Raw genomic sequence first — 18414 nt, 5'->3', positions numbered from 1 at the left:
CTGACTGGACCGGAACGATATTTAACCTAAAAACATTGGCTATTGAAGTCACTGGAGCAACTTCAATCTCTGTCTCCCATTTGATCCTCTGCCATGGTGGATCACATCAAATAATAAACCCAGTTCCGCAACTCTCCTCCTCCTGGCCACTGTCCAAAGCAATTAGATTCCTCCCAACAAATTCCTTTTTGTGGCAAGATGGGAAATTCAATTCCACAAAGGTTGAAGGTTGCAAAATTCCATATTTTGAATCTTTATTCAAAGGCAAAATGCTTTTTTTCTGTTCAATTTGGTAATTCCTTTTGTGTTCCTTTGAGGCACAGCATCATGTGCAAATACTATAGTGTACGGCATGCTTATCCGTTGATATGGCTTTGTACTCAGGTTGCATTATTTCACAATGCCATTATGCCATTAAAAACGTATTGTTGATAGAAAAGCGAGCCCTGGGCCTTTTTCCATTGAAATCCCAGAGAGTAGAACCGAGATGTAATCATATCCCTATCCTTGCCCTCTTACCAAATAATAATTAGTCCTCCACACGTTGTCTCTGCCGGTGTTTTAAGAAGCTGTTATCGAGGAGAGAATTAATAAAATAAACCTCTGTTCAAATCCAGAGGGACACTGTGAAGTGTACTTAGCTGGAGCCCAAAATGACAGCGTGTACTCGTGTTCTCAAGGACTGTAGTGGCTGTTCAGCTGAACCCATTTCTATCTTCAGCAGAATGAATGCTGCCTTTGTGAGGACCTACATGAGGAGAGTGTGTTTGTCAGAGTGGGTGTCCAGTATAATCTCAATCATCAACATTATCTTCCTACGCAGAGACGGATTAGACCCATCTACACATCTACAGAGAAGCTAAAAGATATGGCGGACATTATCGATGTGGAGAATTTTATTTATACGCTGAGGAGCAAATGAGTGCAGGTTGATGGACAGACAACCAGTGGAATTACAGGACTATTTGACAGAAACCCCAATACAAATGGCCTTTGCTTTGGCTGAGTGTGAAATGCCACTCGTTCCCTCATCCCCTTCTCCGTTGTTAAGCTTCACACACGTCGCACGCAATTACAGTTCAGATACACAGCTTTTTCCTCTTCCTTTGATGGTATTTGTTGACGAAATAAAACATCTCCTTTGGGTATGCTCCAATTAGTGACTTGCTCTGCCCATTGTCTACTGTTTGAGGGCTGTAGGCTGTCTGCACACTCCCAGGCATTCCCTCCTGCTGTTTTTTTTCTGTTTCTGTTCTACACACAAACCACAAAAGCACTAAAGACCTGACATGGCAGAGATGGAGGCTAGTTCAGGCAACCCCCCCTGCAACAGGAAAATGTCACTGTTCCAGTCCAGACTTAAAGGAAATCTCAATGTGCACAATGCTATTAAATATGCAGAATAGATACGCGTCTGGTTGAATGACATAGCGTTTTTTTTTTGTTTTGTTTTTTACAGTCATCTTTAATGAGTGTGACCAAAATCATTTTGGGTCAGTTTACAATGGCCAACCTGAATTGACATGAATGGATGAAATATTAATTCTATACATTATATGTTTGATTTTCGACATCATTCCATGTACAATAACAATGTTTCTTTTTTGGGGGGATTTTATAATTGTGAGGAGGTTTGGTCATACCCTTAAATATCACCTCCAAACCTTTTGATTTGAAATCATTTGCTTTCTCCTAAGGTTTAATTGGTGTAATGCCAAAATGTGGAACATATTTTTTTGTAAGTAACACTACAACAACAACAACAAAAATCCTATTTCCAAATATCTACGTAGATAAGTGGGCGGCTCTAGCAACACTGACATGAGGTAAAACAACTTTAGTAAATTCAAACATATCTGGAGAGCCCAACCATAACCATAACATGGCAGTGATTACTTTAACCCTTGTAACTTGTTAGAACTTAGGATAGTGCTTATACTGTATAGCCTAAGTGTTGATATTTATCATTCTATAAAGGGTTAATGAGACTGCCAAAGACTGACATACTTTAGAAAATATGGATTTGATTTAGAATCTTGCCTCTCAAATGTAATAATGTACATCCAAGTGTATTTCCATGGTTCTACATCCCTTCGAATGACCCCTAAACAGAACTGAACGCCCTCTCTGTGACCCTGCTCAGGCAAATCCATCCATATCCACCACACAGTCACTCATGCTGCTTTCTCCAATAGACATTTACATGTTATACATTTCGCAGATGTTCTTATCCAGAGCGACTTACAGTAGCAATTAGGTTTAAATGCCTTGCTCAAGGGCACATCGGCAGATCTTTCACCTAGTCAGCTCGGGGATTTGAACCAGTGTCCTTTTCGGTTACTGGCCCAAAGCTCTAAACTGCTAGGCTGCCTGCCTCCCAACATTAGCACGTATTCATCCAGCAACCATTTAGGACAACTAGACAGCACTAGCATGGGGTATGTTCTCCAAATATACACTGTTGTTACTCTGATCGAACTGAATACACACACACACACACACACACACACACACACACACACACACACACACACACACACACACACACACACACACACACACACACACACACACACACACACACACACACACACACACACACACACAGCTATTGTAGGCTCATCTTGCCATTTCACTGGAGCTGTTTACATCGCTGTCCCACTATGATGGTATTGATGAACAATAAAGATTTTCCTCCCTTCAACTGGCTGTGAGGCATTTCACCAGTCTAAAGAAGCAGTGGTAATATGAGCCACTCTGAATGCGTTAACGCTGTTTTGAACATGCTGAAGCTTTCCTAGGAAAACGTTTGTTGCAATCGTATCCCAGGTATCCCAGGCAAACCTAGGCCTTATTTCAAGATGCAAAGATCAGGTGCGAAATGAGAAACTCTCCTTTTAATAAAAGACAGAGAATCCACAGAGTTGTATTTATGAATGTAGCCAGTGTGCTTTTTGTACACTGTGAAATTTGAATTTGGTCACAAAAAGGACAATCAGCATCAGTTTAGAATGACCTTCGCCGCTCCAGACCACTTCAAAGTACCTGGAAGAAGATTTAACAGTTCATTTCCTATTTGCCTCTCCACCATTTTCTAATAATTGTTTGCAATTGTCTGTCCCTTTCTGCAAGAATCGTCGCTTTGTGATGCTTTAACGATTGTTTTCACTGTCACAATAGTCAGGTTCGTCAGTATCACTGATACAATGGAGAATTGGACTACTCCGTAAATGGGAAAGAAATTCAGATCGCGTTTATTCAGAAAATTACACACCTCTGCCAAAAGCACTGTTTCCCAATTTAACACCCACAAGTCCATTTTGACTGTAACTCCACCCAAACTGATATGTAGCTCAGCAGCTGCTGAATCAATACATCCAGAAACATTGTGAATAGAGAAATCAATTATTGTTTAAACACCAGGCCCGAGCGTCCAGGAATCAATCGATGAGATGTATTACAGCTCAGACACTCTTTACTATACTGAAAAACTGTTATTTTTTCGTGTGGAAGGGACACAGAAATAGCCTGGTAGCTGGTCTAATGCATTACCTTGGGCACAGCTGAAATGGCTCGTATCGTTAGGAGTCTCTGCCCTAAGACAATGCTCACAGTTTGGTCAGGAGTATGTTCTGAAATTTCAGTCCTCATATTGACGTGCAGAGAAGGAACATCAGGCTATATGCTAATTACGACGGTCAGGTAAACTAAACTTTTTAACACCATCTCAGGGTTGTCATTTTCTGGCACCGATCAACTGTGTCTTTCATAGAGTTGCTTGGGATTTCTGCAATGCGTTTGTCACCACGTTGAGCTTACAGTGCATTCGGAAAGTATTCAGACCCCTTGATTTCCCCCCCCCCCCACATTTTGTTACTTTAACATGCACTGTCAACCTTATATAGACAGGTGTGTGCCTTTCCAAATCATGTCCAATCAATTGTAATTGACCACAGCTGGAGTCCAATCAAGTTGTAGAAACAACTCAAGGATGATCAATGGAAACAGGTTGCACCTCAGGATGCACCTATGAGCTGAATTTCGAGTCTCATAGGAAAGAGTCTGAATACTTACGTAAATAAGGTATTTCTGTTTTTTATTTGCAAAAAATTTTAAAAACCTGTTTTCACTTTGTCACCATGGGGGTATCGTGTGTAGATTGATGAAGAAAATGGTTTATTTGATCCATTTGAGAATAGAGCTGTAACATAACAAAATGTGGAAAAAGGGAAGGGGTCTGAATACTTTCTGAAAGCCACTGTATATTTTCGTCAAGCAGGCCATAGTGAATAATTGTGTTGTCTAACGTAAGTCTATCAACATGCACAAAATATGTCTTTATTTTCTGCTACAGTAAGAGGGCAGTGTGCATTGACCCATCATTTAAAAAATATTTTTTCACATACTTGGATTATTTTTTTTATAGGAGCAGCAATTTTTCTAATTTGGCAAGACTACATTTTTGCTTGGCTATTCATATTTTTTCATGTGTTCATTTAGCAATTAGGACGTTTTAAGACTTCATACCTTGCAGTCATAGTCAGTCACCTATACTTCACATGCTGTTGTTACTTTAGCTGTAAAGGATTGTGGAAAAAGCTAATTATATTCAGTATTTTGCAGACCTATTCTTTTGTTATGCCACACAGCACATCGCTGATGCCATTACGATCGAAGGTGAGCAATGTGCAAATCTAAGGTGCATCACAATGATATGTCCTTTCTGAAGTGTGCACTCGTTCACTACTTACCATCATTCTAAGAACATTGGATTGGTGGAAGCTAGTGGGACTTTCCACAATACTTTTTAAACCAGCCATTTCCTTTCAAATCAGTGAAGGGAAGTGAGCAAGTGCACACTTTGGGAGGAAGGAGAAGTAATTGGGACATATAATACGGAAAATGTTGGTATTGGAAGCAAGGAATCCAATGTTAGATTAACTGAAAAAGGAAATCATACTGGTTTCCTAGAAGTTTCATGGCGAAAGGCGCATGGACGGTAACCACAGGGTAGACTGGGGGATAATTTAATATATGGGCATTAGCCTTGTCTCTCTCTGTTGAATGTGCTCCAGCTACAGCCCACTTTCTCAGTCGGTACGTTCCTTAAGACATCAATTTGATATTAACATGTTCTTTTATCAACAAACATGGCTGCCTCTCGCTTTGCTTTTACAGAGCGTGTTTGTTTGATGATTAAAAAAAAGACTTTGTGGAAGTGCTCTTTTGGATTTCCTTGCCGCTACTGAAGATTTTAGCAGTCAGAAATGACAATTTCCCTGAGTATAAAGAGTTGTTACCTACAGTTTTCAGCTTTTATTTCCAGCGTAATGCTGTCTCTACTGCTTGCTGTTATGTATAGACATGTTTTTTTTTATACTTAAACATGGACATTTCTAGGAAAGCAATTCATTTTATAATCCCGTTCTAGTCATACCTTACTGAAAAATGAAATGATCTGTCGGCAGAAGCCCTATATTGAATATTATAAGCCTGGTAGTTTGGATACTAGATGCTGATTGGCTAAAACAGCATTCAGACATTTGCATGTGAGATCATGTACCATGACTATGACGTTTAGCCTTTTCACCGTGAAAGCCGTGGTATATGAAACCGTATACCACGGGTATGACAACATGTATTTTTACTGTTCTTATTCCGTTTGCCACCAGTTTATAATAGCAATAAGGTACTTCGGGGGTTTGCGGTATGTAGCCATTATATCATTGGCTAAGGGCTGTATCCAGGCACTCCGCGTTGCGTCAGGACTAAGAACAGTCCTTAGCCGTGGTATATTGGCCATATACCACAACCCCTTGGGCCTTATTGCTTTAGTATACAGCAGGTCAGACAGCTACTGTACAACCACAGTCCAAACCTGTAGTCCACCTTTACCCGATACCCTAGACCCACTACAGTTTGATTACCGCTCCAACAGATCCACGGATGATTCCATCGCATTATCCCATCTGGATAAGAGGAACACCTATGTGAGAATGCTGTTCATTGACCACAGCTCAGCCTTCAACACCATAGTGCCCTCCAAGCTCATCAATAAGCTCGGGGCCCGGGGTCTGAACCATGCCCTGTGTAACTAGGTCCTGGACTTCTTGATAGGCCGTCTCCAAGTGGTGCAGGTAAGCAACAGCACCTCCACCACGCTAATCCTCAACACTGAAGCCCCACAAATTGAATCAAATTGTATTTGTCATGTGCGCCAAATACTACAGGTGTAGACCTTACAGTGAAATGCTTACTTACAAGCCCTTAATCAGCAACGCAGTGAAGAAAAATAAGTGTTTAGTAAAAAAATACATAAGTAAAAGATAAAAAATAACCAAATAATTAAAGAGCAGCAGTAAAATAACAGTAGCGAGACTATATACAGAGGTACCAAATCAAATCAACTTTTATTGGTCACATGTTTAGCAGATGTTATTGCAGGTAGAGCGAGGCTGAACCTCTGCAGGCTGAAGAAATTCAGCTTGGCTCCTAAGACCCTCACTAACTTCTTGAGAGCATCCTTATTGAGAGCATCCTGTCGGGCTGTAGCACCGCCCGGTACGGCAACGGCACCGTCTGCAACCGGAGGGCTATCCAGAGGTTGGTGCAGTCAGCACAACGCATCAGCGGGGGCACACTGACTGCCCATCTGGATATCTATAGCACCCAATGTCACAGGAAGGCCCAGAAGATCATCAAGGACCTCTAGCTACCCAAGCCACAACCTATTCAACCCACTACTGTCTAGAAGGCGGAGACAGTACAGGTGCATCAAAGCTGGGACCAAGAGACTGTGAAAAACAGCTTCTATCTCCAGGCCTTCAGACTGTTAAATAGTCACCAACAGCCAGCCTCCTCCCAGAACCCTGCCCTGAACCTTAGTCACTGTTACTAGCCTGCTACCACTCTATACTCTATCCTGCCACTTAGAGACTTCTGCCCTATGTTTACAGTCAAAATATGTGTAAGTGACCGATACCATTTGATTTGATTTACACTTAATAGTAATAGTTGTACTAAGTAGAGCTGGGTGATATGGACAAAATTCATATCATGATAAATTGACTGAATTTTTACGATAACAAATCAATCAAACGATAATGCGCACCACAGATGTTCAAAAACAATATTCTCCGTTAAACTGCTACTACTACTTTGAATGTTGGTTGCTATCAATTGTCAGATTAAAACATTCATATATTTAATTTAAAACTTCACATTTCACTTAGTAGGTCCCTATAGGTTATTTATTGTAATGTACGACATCAACAAAATGTCCGCGATAAGTCAGTGTCAATCATTTTCAGTTTACCGTCCCAGCTCTAGTACTTAGTCATCAATACGGCAAGTATCAAGCAATTTACCAAAAGGAATGATAACTGATTAGACGGCAACTTAATATGTAGGTTCTCTCACCTTGCTCTCAATCTGCCTGTCAACGCTGCCTGTCAATCAAGTACACCAGAGTGACTGATTAGATTTTAAATGCAAAACAGTGAGGATGCTCTAAAACTATGGGACTGATGAGTTCCCGGCAGTTTCTTCTCCTGCAACAACAACTCCTTGTAATCGTGAACAAGGACGCCGGTATTCTGACTGCACACAGCGGGGATAGATCTTCCATATTCTCCTCCTTCTGTTAGAATGCTTCCAAGTAATCAAATGAATTAACCCCCGTCCAAATTAGAAGCACCGCGTACGGGGTCCCCCGCCTCATCAGCGATGAATGAATCTGACCACGGTCCCAGATGGCACCCTATTCCCTAGGGCACTACTTTGGACCACAGCCCCGTGGTCATATAAAGGGAATAGGGTGTCATTTGGGACACCGTCCTCTGTCTTCAGATCAAGCGATCTCTGGCTGGAATTTTCCATTGAATAGGGCCAGAGGTGGCAGGTTATTTGATCAGAATCACCCTGCATCACAGCAGGTGATGCAGTTAACACACCGGGAAAGCTGGGTTGAATCATGAAACAGAGCAGCTGCCCTTCAGCAATTAAAGTTATGAACCCATCCATCACAGCTAATAGGGCCTAGACTGGGGTGGAGTGTAAGGATCACATACTTATGGACCTTACAGTCATTTAGCTGTCCCCCCCCCCCAATACAGCGAATTCATTACATCGGGTGTGGACTTTGATTATTGGAATTTCTAAACGGGAAGTTGAAACCTAATTTGACTTTTGTTTTTTGAAATGCGTTGTCGATCACATTAGTACTCTGTAAGAAATTGCCTTGAGTTGGGAACTTTTTTCATTGCTTCAATAAATACCTTAACATGACCTACACATGGTCATCATTTTCAGCCTTTCAGCAAAGGATAGAGCGTATAGAGAGCCTTTACAAACTGTTAATCACCTCCTGTCCTTAGCCACTGTAAGTCTAAAGGGGGGGTTCTAAACTGAGATGTGGAATTGTTTTAAGATTGTGACAGTAATGCGTGTACGAACGCCAACCCAGGCGCAGAGAAACACCGCAAGCAGAGGTAAATCCAGAACTTTTACCTAGAGTCTTGAAAGAAACAAGACAAGAGCACACTAATAAAACATGAGTCCTGAGCAAAGATACAGGCCAACTGAGGATCTTAAATAACCAGGCCACCTGCTGAACAGAGAAGGTAATTAAACACAGGTGAAACCAATACGAAATAATCAGGGTAACCTGGTAACTGGAAAGGTAAAGGGTGCCCTCCAGCAGGAACCTGAGGAAACAACACAAAAAGATGGTCATACAATGGATAATTTACTTATTTCATGAACAAAGTGTTGGACACATTAGGTATCAACAAATATAAATATTGAATATTGAATTTGGCCTTTACTACTATAGCCCAGATAAATGCATTGAATAACACATTCATGAATGGCGAAAGAGACAGTCAAGGGTGAGTGCGAGTGGGGTGAGTGGGTCAAGGGTGACCCCTTCCGTAGGCGTAGTACGCCCAGAATTCGTTAAGTCACTCCCCCACTGGGTTGACTCCCTTCCAATGTGTTCTGGGTTTTCAGACGGCTCTGGGTCCGTGGACCCCGGGCCAGACCGACGCTCCTGCGTTTGATGAGTGGTTCAGCCGCACAGAAGTCTGGAACGAGACTCACGTCAGACTCCAGTGTGCCATCCACCGTAAGAAGGTGCAAATAGACCGCAGTGGGAATCCAGTGTTCCATCCTAGGGATCGCGTCTGGCTCTCCACCGGTTTGTAGGGCCATTCAATGTTCTCCGGAGGGTCAATGAGGTGACTTATTGGTTACAGCTTCCCAGTGATTACCATATCTCACCTTCTTTTCATGTCTCCCTTCTCAGACCAATGGTTCCTTGTCCCCTGGCTGATGCTGTTTCCCACGACACTTATCACCTGCTTCTCAACTCCCAGCGTCTACGTTACAGAATGAGTAGGTGTGTCCAAACTTTTGACTGGTACTGTACAGTATATATACATACACACTGTATATATAACACATTTTTTGTGTGTTTTTTTAAAAACAAATTGGTTGGGCACAAAACTACCTTTGTACTTCCATATTTTCTTTTTACTGGTACTGGTTACCTTCAGACAAATCCGTGACACTTGAGGGGGTCGTAGAACAAAATGGAGAACACCATCGTATTCGTAAGAATCGCCCCTTTCCACAGTGTGGTCACATTCGTTTTTAGTCCAAACAGTTTTGGACGCTACAAACAGAAGTTGGCACATTGATGGTACCGACTTCAGACGAGTCCCCTTACACTTGTGGGGGTCAATAGTTTGTAGGTCAAACTGCTCGTTTTTCAGAATGTCTCACGGTTTGACAAACACCGCTCTAGCTCTGGCACCTTTTACCACAGATGTGGAATTCCGACATAGGCGGGTGAAGTGGATTGAGATGCATCTAAAGCAAAAAAAAGATATCTCTATTTTAAACTGACAGATTTTGATTCGTTTTTTTTTATTATGTTAGTTAGACTGACGTACCGGTGCGTCAATCGACTCTAGGTTATTGTTGATGAGCAGATTCTGCTGCTGCTGTCTGTCTGTCTGGTGGAGAGGTGTATTTCTCTAAATACCAAGCCAGCCCCCAGCTGCTGCTGGTTTTGTCTCTATCCTCTCCTTTCTTCTCCTCTCCTTTCCTCTTGTGGAGATCAAACAAGATAGGTGGCTTCCTGAGGAGAATCCCCCAGTGCAACAGCTCGCTCCCAGGCGCCCGCTTTGCTGCAGAACACTTCTAATGGAGACAGGTCCATGCAAAGGTTAATCCTCTTAGACAAGGAGCAACAGCAGCTCAGGTGTGACAAGCCCCCCTGTTCTGTTTGTCCACAACGCCTCTGCAACCTGAGGCTAGACCAGCGTCACCATGGCGCTGTGTTTGTTTGGTTCCTGCAGTGAATAAATATGTAACATGCAGTATCGTTACGTAATACTAGCATCACCATTACGTCCGTCTCTCTGTCACTTACTTACTTACTTACTTTATTGTCCCCGTGGGGAAATTTTGTTGTAGTGTCATGTACACATTTAAAGTGGCGTTTAAATACAAAACAAAATGGACAATGCAACTTTCATAACAGTTACGCACCAATAAAAATAATAATAATAATAATAGTAAGAAATAAGAAATAAAACATTAAATAAAAAAATAAGAAAAGACTAGCCTGCTGGCCTTACGGTGTCCATGGGAACATTCACCCGAGCTATTTAGGAGGGATATCACACCTGGCACAAATTATTGTCTCATTCTGTTTTTCCTGCTGAGGGGTGCCCTATACCTGCGCCCAGAGGGGAGTAATTCAAAGTCCAGGTACAGGGGGTGACTTGGGTCTAAAATGATTTTGTGAGCCTTACGGAGGGCCCTGACCTTAAAGATCTCATCCAGGCCTGTCTGTTTGACTCCAAGCACCTTGCTTGCTGTGGTAATAATCCTTCTCAGCATGTTTCTCTGGCTGATAGTGGCATTGCCAAATCAACAAACAATACAAAAAGTTAAAATACTCTCAATAAAGGATTTGTAAAACAGAGTCAGTATAGTACAGTCTATATTAAAAGAAGCCACATTTTTGAGAAAGTACAGTCTCTGTTGGCTCTTTTTGTAGATCAGGTCTGTACATTTACTCCACTGAAACTTACTGTCCAAACGGACACCCAGATATTTGTATTCCTCTACAATTTCTATATTCTGACCTCTGATAGATGTTGCAGAGGTAGGTGTTGTACACATCCTGAAATCTATGCACATTTCTTTGGTCTTGTTGGTATTGAGGACCAAGTGTGATTTCTCACACCACTCTAAAAAGTCATCTAGGACCGGGCCATGATGTTCCTCATCATCATGCAACAGGCTGATCAAGGCAGTGTCATCAGCGAACTTAACGAGGTGTCTGTCAGTATGGGAACTAGTACAACTATTAGTGTACAAGATGTACAGAAGTGGGGACAAAACACATCCCTGAGGAGAGCCTGTGTTGGTATTGCGTATATCCGACACATGGGGACCTATTTTAACTCGCTGTGAGCGTTGGCTCAGGAAGTCCAACAGCCACAAAACCAGCCCCCCATCTAAGGAGAAGTCCCGAATGAGTCTCTATGCCAGAATGTAGGGCAGGATTGTGTTGAAGGCAGAAGAAAAGTCAACAAACAGAACCCTAACATGGGATTTGGCTCTAGATGTCTATAGATCATGTTAAGGAGGGTAAGAATGGCATCATCAACTCCTCTGCTGATAGGCAAACTGAAATGGGTCGAGGAGCTTCTGGGTGATACTGAGAATATGACTTTTCACCATTTTCTCAAGGCATTTCATTACTAAGGATGTCAAGGTGACAGGGCGGTAGACATTCAGCACAGTGGGATTAGACGCTTTAGGAATTGGTATAATTATCGAGTTTTTCCACAATACTGGCACGTGTTGCTGGTCGAGTGAGGATTGGAAAATGTCTGTAAAAAATACCAGCCAGTTGTTCAGCACAGTGCTTTAACACATGTCCACTTATTTTGTCTGGGCCTGGGCTTTTGTATGTGTTATATCCCCTGAACAACTTTGGAACATCAGACTGTTGAACAACAACTCTCTGAAACATTTGTAATGATGCTTCCATTTGTTTTACCTCCGACAGGAAGTTGTCTGATTCAAATCTTGAGAAGAAAACATTCAGTTCATTAGCCATGTTCTGTCCCTCATATCCCCCAAGGTCAGCACTGGTTTTCCCCCTGCCTATATGGGGGGGGTACTATAGCCATGGATTTAATCCCTTGCCAGGCCACCCTTGCGTTTCCTGAGGCGAGGGTCCTCTCTACCCTTTGCTTGTATGCCTCCTTGTCCACCAGTATCTGTCTTTTTATCTCACGTTGTACATCTCTTAAAGCCTGTCTATCACCCCCAGCATAAACTGCCTTCTTCCTATCAAGTAGTGATTTTAGATGTTTTGATACCCAAGGCCTGTTGTTAGGGAAGAGTTTACAGGTCTTAGTAGGCAGAACTGACTCAACACAGAAGTTTACATAGTCTGAAATAACATCTGTGAGTTCATCCAGATCAGAGCTGCTATCCTCAAATACCTCTCACATAGTACAGTCAAAACACCCCTGGAGACCAAATACCTCCCACATTGTACAGTCAAAACACCCCCGGAGACCAAATACCTCCCACATTGTACATTCAAAACACCCCTGGAGACCAAATACCTCTCACATTGTACAGTCAAAACACCCCTGGAGACCAAATACCTCCCACATTGTACAGTCAAAACACCCCTGGAGACCAAATACCTCCCACATTGTACAGTCAAAACACCCCTGGAGACCAAATACCTCCCACATTGTACAGTCAAAACACCCCTGGAGACCAAATACCTCCCACATAGTGCAGTCAAAACACCCCCGGAGACAAGTGATACTGTTGTCATTCCAGATCTGGACAGTTTTAACTGTGGGTTTCTTCCTCTCCAGGAGGCTACAGTAGGTTGGCCTGAGGTAGTTTTAACTGTGGGTTTCTCCCTCTCCAGGAGGCGACAGTAGGTTGGCCTGAGTTAGTTTTAACTGTGGGTTTCTCCCTCTCCAGGAGCCGACAGAAGGTTGGCTTGAGGTAGTTTTAACTGTGGGTTTCTCCCTCTCCAGGAGCCGACAGTAGGTTGGCCTGAGGTAGTTTTAACTGTGGGTTTCTCCCTCTCCAGGAGCCGACAGAAGGTTGGCTTGAGGTAGTTTTAACTGTGGGTTTCTCCCTCTCCAGGAGCCGACAGTAGGTTGGCCTGAGGTAGTTTTAACTGTGGGTTTCTCCCTCTCCAAGAGCCGACAGAAGGTTGGCTTGAGGTAGTTTTAACTGTGGGTTTCTCCCTCTCCAGGAGCCGACAGAAGGTTGGCTTGAGGTAGACCACATTGTGGTCTGATGTCCCCAGGGGAGGTCTGGTGGTGGCAGAGAACGCCTTTGCTATTGTCCCATAGCACAAGTCAATTTTTCCTAGTGTGACATTTCACATACTGATGGTATGTGCGCAAGACTTTGTGCAAGGTACAGTTGTTAAAATCCCCTAAAATAAATTTGGGTGCGTCGGGGGAGATGAGATTCCAGTTTCTGTGACAGATTATAAATAATCTCTGATGCCTTTGTTATATTAGCTTTAGGTTGAATGTACACAACGGTAACAAACAATTGGGGGAACTCACTGGGCAGATAGTAAGGTCGCAGTGACACAGAAAGCAGTTCAATGTCGGGGGTACAGAGTGCTTTAGGAATTGTCATTAGACGCATGGCATGTTAGCAGAATTGTCGTCCGCATCGTCTGTACCAGGGTTATTCAAGTACTATTTGAGAAGGCACTGTCACACAAAATTCCTAGGTGGCAAAGGACCGGATGGATATTGTAATTTATCAGCGTAGTAACAATTCCCCACCCTGCTACACTCGTGACCCTGAACTGTTCACACTCCTCTTGTTGGCGGATAGAAAATGTTGCAGTTTTTAAGCTAATTTCCCACAATTTCACACATTTTGCATGGGGCAGAAATTGTATTTACTGTTTTAAAGCTAATTTCCTGAAATTACAAGCATTCTTCCATGTCTTATGTGGGTTTAAATGATTACACGGGTCGAAGCCTGACCGACAATTATATATATATATATATATTATTTTTCTTTATTTTTTGACTCCATTCTGGGTCCGGATTCCGGTTCTCTGTCTGCCAGTTGAGTACGGGGGTCTATACTCTATGCAGGCGTCCATGTTTGCTGCTTTACCTTAGCCGAAGGATGTAATGGCATGACATGGGTAGCACACGTCTGGTAGCTACTAAGCTACATTCAGTACATGTCTTTTTTTGTGTTGAATTAGTTATGTTTGTGTTGAATTAGTTAAAAATGAAAAGGACTCATCAAAAATGAGTCCCTGGTCTCAATGGGCTCCCCTGATTAAATAAAAAAAATACAAATAAAAACGCATGTTCATGTTTTTGCACACGCTGTACACCCACTCTCATTGAGGGTGGGGGTGGGGCAGGCATCTATCACCCGCATGGCCACAGGGACAGGTCAAGCGGTCATGTTGTCAGTGTTTATTAATGGTGACTGTGAAGCAGAGTGACAGCAGGGTGCTCTCTGTGATGATGATGCCTTCTTGCTTTCCATGAACACCCTCGGTGCATTGCATATTTATGACCCGCTGGCTGTTCCGTTGCTTTGACTCGTGGTAGAAATATCTGTTTAACACCCTGCCTGGCTGCCTACCCAGGCAGTCCTGGCAGTAAACGCCCACTTTTAGTGCGAATACTTCTACCGCCTCGCTGGTGGTCGGTAGAACCCCCGAGAATGACTTTCATTCAAATTGTTTCATTTGGAAGTTGAAGTTGAAGTTCGGATGAGAGAAATTGCTCAACAGCAGGCCATGCATTGGAGAGTCGAGGAAAAACCTGCCTATTCTATTTGACTTACTAAAAAGCTCATTCACAGTCTCAAATAAATCATTACTGTACTGATGTCGGCAATTCGCTTTGAACAGGAGTGGTTCTCGACCATCGATTTAATTAATCCAAACTAATTGGAGGGACAGATTGATTTGTGACATGATGACACGTGTATCTATTAAATATTAACGGCCATCAGTTCCCTCCAGACTAGGCTGGAATTTGAAAGGGCAGCTCATTAGATGTCATTTACTTGATTAATAACGGCCTCTCATTGCTAGCCAACATTTTTGTCCCTGTTCGTCCATATCTTGTTCCCATTGCATCTTCTTTGATGTTCCTTCCATAGGAGGCTACTGGCTCATGTGCTAAGTCATTTGTTTTCTAAAACTGAAAAAAAATAGGAATCTCATTCTTTTTGTAACAGTTTCTTACGGGTCAGATCATAGTTAATTGTACAGTGGCGTTATCATCAAACCTAGTTCAAATAAAGCCGACGTCGTGCATTGAGGTCCAGTTTCCCGAGACACAAACTAAGCCTAGCCCAAGAATTAAAAGCGTTTGCAATGGAGATTCTCGATTGAAAATAGCTTTTTACTCCAGGGACTCTGCCTAATCTGTGTCCGGGAAACTGGCCCACCGAGTGTATGCAATACTACAATACCGAAAAGCCTATAGGCATGCATTGTCTCCCTCCCTAACAACTGCAGCTATATTTTTTATGTATCTCTCATAAATGTTTACTAGGGACTTTATCTTCACACTCCGATTTGTTGTTTAAAGCACCAGTTTTGAACAGAGGTCCTAAATCAAAGTACTTTATTGTTATACACCTGCTTCCTTTTGAACAACCGGGAAAATAGCAAAATAAGATGTAGCATTTATCTTCATGACACAGGCAGAGTGTTACATGATAGTCTATGGCACTGTAAATCCAAGGGCTCTCCTCAACTCTGCCTGCTGAATATGTTTGGAAGTTGCAGTTCACCAGGCTCCCGCTGTACAGGGCTGTAGCTGAATGTAGAAATAGTAAATGCGGCCTGCAGACAATGTCACTCCTCCGTACAGTATCTCTCTCTCTCTCTTAACCAAAGGCCACCTTCTACTCTCTAAGTCGATTGGCTCGTCCTGGCTCTTCCCCTTTCATAAGTGCTGCTGCTCAGATCTTAAATGCTCGTAAAACGAAATGCATGCTCTTCAACCGATCGCCGCCCGCACCCGCCCACCCGACTAGCATCACTACTCTGGACAGTTCTGACTTTATATACCTAGGTGTCTAGCTAGACTGTAAACTCTCCTTCCAGACTCACATTAAGCATCTCCAATCCAAAGTTAAATCTAGAATTGGCTTCCTATTTTGCAACAAAACCTCCTTCACTCGTGCTGCCAAACTTACCCTCGTAAAACTGACCATGCTACCAATCCGTGAATTTAACGATGTCCTTTACAAATTATCCACCAACACTGTACACAGCAAATTGGATGCAGTCTATCACAGTGCCATCTGTTTTGTCACCAAAGCCCCATATACTACTCACCACTGCGACCTGTATGCTCTCGTTGGCTGGTCCTCGCTACATATTTGTCGCCAAACCCACTGGCTCTGCTAGGTATAGCGCCGCCGTATCAGCTCACTGGTCACCATAGCAACACCCACCCGTAGCACACGCTCCGGCAGGTATATCTCAACGGTCATCCCCAAAGCCAACACCCCCTTTAGCCGCCTTTCCTTCCAGTTCTCTGCTGTCAATGACTGGAATGAATTGCAAAAATCACTGAAGCTGGAGACTTATATCTCTCTTACTAACTTTAAGCGTCAGCTGTTGGAGAATCTTACCGATTGCTGCAGCTGTACACAGCCCATCTGTAAATAGCCCATCCAACCAACTACCTACCTCATCCACATATTTGTTTTTCTGCTCTTTTGCACACCAGTATTTCCACTTGCACATCCTCATCTGCACATATATCACTCCAGTGTAAATTGCTAGATTGTAATTACTTCGCCACTATTTATTGCCTTACCTCCTTACTTCATTTGCACACACTGTATACAGATTTTTCTATTGTGTTATTGACTGTACATTTGTTTATCCAATGTGTAACTCTGTGTTGTTGTTTTTGTCGCACTGCTTTGCTTCATCTTGGCCGGGTCGCAGTTGTAAATGAGAACTTGTTCTCATCTGGCCTACCTGGTTAAATAAAGTTGAAATAAAAAAAAATTTAAAATCTTGTCAGCTGTGAATTCACGCATGTTGAGGCATTTGCTCTCAGGCACCGTGGAGGTGGCTGAAGTGGATGGCCCCAGTGTTTGGGCTCAAGAAATGGTGAGCGAGATGGCCTCTGGTCTGCTGCTGATGTGACAGTGACACACCCCCAATCCCAAACCTGACCCAAACCCGAGATCAAGCCATCCCTGTTCTATTGTCTAGATATGGAGATTCAATTGTAAATTCCACAATTTGGTCATGCAACCAAATCAGACACTCCTTCCTCCACCTCTTCCATCATTTTCCCAATGGGATGCAATTCGTTAAATACATTAAAACTCCAATCTAGCCACCAAAATGAGAATAAATCATTCTACCAGCCCTGCTGAAGGGGGGACTGATTATTCCACTGCGTGACCAGGAACGGGGGAATTATTTCAAAGCCTACGTCTGGGGAATGCAGCCACACATTCCCATTGACAAATGCACAGTTATTCAATCAAACACCTGCACATTTTGCTATTTTTGTTGTGTTAGTCATCCACTTATTTTGAAAAAAAAAAACATAATTATGCCACTTTATTTAAAATCTGCCATTTTGAAGATTGAGAGGGATGTACTACTCTGATTCATGTGTCATATGGCTTGCATGTCGTATCGCACCAGACCTTCATGGAGCCGTTATGGCCAGGGCTCATGCTTTGGTTAGTTTTACAGAGCGTCTCTTTCCGTTGCCATCCCCACTGCTTGTTGATCATTGCACCTAGGCCACGGAGCTCTTCAGGGACATTCCATATGATTTCAATCACTTTCTGACGGCATCCTTTTTTTACTTGAATGAAACCTTTCATACATGCCCATGGTAGAAGGGGTCAGAAAGTGACATGTTGGACCTGAATGCCAAAGGATTCAGCAGATAGAGCTGCTCAAAGTCGACCCATTTTGCCGACCCCGCCCACCCTACCGTAAGCCGTCCACGTCTTCATCACTGAAAAAGATGAACGGTTGAGTTGGATTCTCAAACTATTATGTCATGTTTTACGTTTTAAGGTTAAATGATCTGAAACTCTGATTAGCTTAGACCCTATTTTACATCATCTGTAGTGTTTGTGTTGTGCCCGTCATCTGTTGAGACACAGCATACTATTGAATACACGATGAGTGTCATTTCAGTTATAGAAATAGAATTCATAGAATGGACCCAACGCTTCAGACCTCTGGTTCACTATTGATATTTACATTGCATTGAAACTTTAACTTCCAATTACAACCAGTAAGATGGCCGCCAGTCAGTGGCGATTTTAGAATGTAAAACTTTCTGAGGCAAATAATTATTT

Source organism: Oncorhynchus masou, chromosome 29 (genome assembly GCF_036934945.1).
Source record: "Oncorhynchus masou masou isolate Uvic2021 chromosome 29, UVic_Omas_1.1, whole genome shotgun sequence".
NCBI lineage: Eukaryota > Metazoa > Chordata > Actinopteri > Salmoniformes > Salmonidae > Oncorhynchus > Oncorhynchus masou.
The sequence above is the reverse complement of the archived record's forward strand: the minus strand, read 5'-3'. Positions refer to the sequence as shown.